Raw genomic sequence first — 2547 nt, forward strand, 5'->3', positions numbered from 1 at the left:
GGGGGGGGGGGGGCCTCCAGCTCCTCCACCGCCCCCGGCCGCCCACCCCCGCCTCACCGGCCATGGCGAAGAGACTGCGAGACGGGAGGCACCGTCCCCAGCTTGATTCAGCCTGGCAGCAGGCTGGATGCCAGCTTGGCACCTGTGGCTGCCCACACCTGAGAAAGCAGACCTCCTACCATGCACACGAGGGCTAGAAAGAGGCTCTGGAGAGATGCCCTGCTCCCTCTCTTCTGTTCACCTCCCCTTCCTTCAGTGGCTGGAAAGCCCCAGGATTCCTTGAAATGGCACCCAGCTCCTCATCTGGCTTCGATTTTTTTGCACATTGCCTCCCCCTCCTGGGTCAGGAAACACAGAGGATGTCCGGCACGTGTGTGCACAGCCCCAGCTTGTCCCAGCGCGACCCTGGCCTTGGCGAGCGAATCAGACTGGCCGGACGGCATCGCTGCTGGCAGAAGGCTGTTGCTGGGGGTTGGATTGGGGGTTTGACTCATGGCTAGGGGCTGGCTGTCTCCTACCAACGGGCTGATGCAATAGGACTCTGTTCTGGTGAAGCTGGCACTGCCGCCTCTCCTGTTCCACGACACGTCATACGTGGCTTGTCCTAGCTGGTCCGTTGGACTCCCTGAGCTCCCGAGGCACTGCTGGCATTGGAGAGCCCGCCTGGACTTGGCTTGATCTCTCTCTTTTATGAACACGTGGGTAACTGGCCGTTAACGAAGAGGCCTCATTATGTAAGGACAAGGGGTTTGTGGTGTTACCTGAACAGGGAGGGCCCGAGGAACAAAGAAAAGGGAAAACTTTGCGGAACATGGAACTGTGATGATTTTATCTGATTTTAGGGGTGGGTGGGTTGGGGACCCTGAATTCTGCCCATGCTGCAGGGCCAAGGAATAGGACAGTAGATGCATTTCTAACTTAAACCTAGCAGCCTGGACACGGACTGTTGCATTTTTCTATTGCTCGTCTGGCCTGCAGAGGCTGAGCCGGCGCTGCACTCTGGGTGGACTCACGGGGGCTCTGTACTGGATCGTTTTGGACTTGATCTTGGGGGGCTGACGGGGTGGCCACAGGGCTGGAAATATGTCCGTGCACAGTTGATTTTTTTTTTTTTTTTTTTTTTTTTTAAGAATTGCTTTTCCCCTTCCCTTCTGCAGGGGCGGAGCTAAGAACCTCATGCCTTTCCAGATGCTCCTTTTTGTGTCTCCATCTTTCTTTCTGATGGATTTGAGTTTGGCAAATGCAGGGATGGAGTGCACCTGCCAGACAGCATCTGTGCTGCCCTCAGGAGAGGGGGCGAGTGCAGTGGCTGGAATTGGTGAGGGGAGGGAGCCGGGAAGGAGAAGATCGTCAAGATGTGGCAAACTGGATCCTCGTTCTGCCACCAGCCTGGGCTAGGGATGTGGTGTTCCAGCTAAAGCCAAGAATCTGCCAGCAATCCTGGTATTGACACAATGTATATGCTGAAGGGGAGAGTCCCGTTAAATGTTTGGTGCTGCCCCTGGCTCTGCTTATCACATTGTTTCCCCTTTGCTTCCCAATCCAGCTCAGCACTGAGTTCATGTAGGCCCCCCAACTGCATTTCACTGGGCAGATTCTCTTTCTTCCTCGCATCCCTTTAATTTAAGAAGGCTCTTGATCCGTAGGTGCCAATTCTGTGGGTGCCCCTGGGCTCAAGCACCCACTGAAAAAAATAGGGGGTGCCCAGCAGCTGCAGGTCCTGATGAATCTTTTGTGGGCCCTGGCGCCTGGACCATGGCCCCCGCCTGTGCTCCACCCCTGCTCCGCCCTGAGGCCCCGCCCTCGCTTGGCCCCTTCCCGCCCCCCCCCCCGAAGCCCTGCCTGCTACTCGCAGGGGAGGGAGGGGGCGGAGAGGAGCACCCACCCGCAAAAACAAAAGTCAGTGCCTGTCTTTTGATCAACTCGCCACCCACTGCAGCTCCTTCACGCCTCTGTGGAACCTGGAGCCAGTCCATAGCAGGTGAGGAAGAGGCATGTGGCCGCTATCTGCCTGTGGGTTGTGCAGCAAGATCCCAAGCCCTGCCTCTGATGCAGGCCAGCCCCCCTATGAAATGATCTCCCTAGGCATTGCCCCTTCCTCCAAGGGCGTGAACAAGTCCTCCTGCATGAGGGCAAATCCCACAGGGCCTGCTGCCCTTTCCAGAGCTCGAAGCTGCAGGATGAGGTTCCAGATGGGCTGGTATTTGAAATTCCATTTGGGTCACTTTGCAGCTGGCAGCTCCATGGGGAAGTAAATTTATTTCATCCAAACTTCAATCCTCAGCCTACCAGGAACACAGATCTGCCTGGACTTTTCCCATCCCCCACACTCCTGTTACCTGGGTGGCCTCAGTGTTGCCAACTCTGGCTGTTTTGGGTGTTTTTCTTAAAGCTGCAGGTCCTGGACTCAGGTGACAATCTCAGCTTTCATTGAAAAGCAAAGTTTTTCTGACCTTCCTGGTTGTGGAGCAAACTTTGAACATGTGACCTCTAAAGGCTCCGAGAGAGAAAAAAGCCCCCCCCCCAACTGTTTTATAAAAATCTCAT

The sequence above is a fragment of the Emys orbicularis genome, chromosome 9 (assembly GCF_028017835.1).
Source record: "Emys orbicularis isolate rEmyOrb1 chromosome 9, rEmyOrb1.hap1, whole genome shotgun sequence".
NCBI classification, from domain to species: Eukaryota; Metazoa; Chordata; order Testudines; family Emydidae; genus Emys; species Emys orbicularis.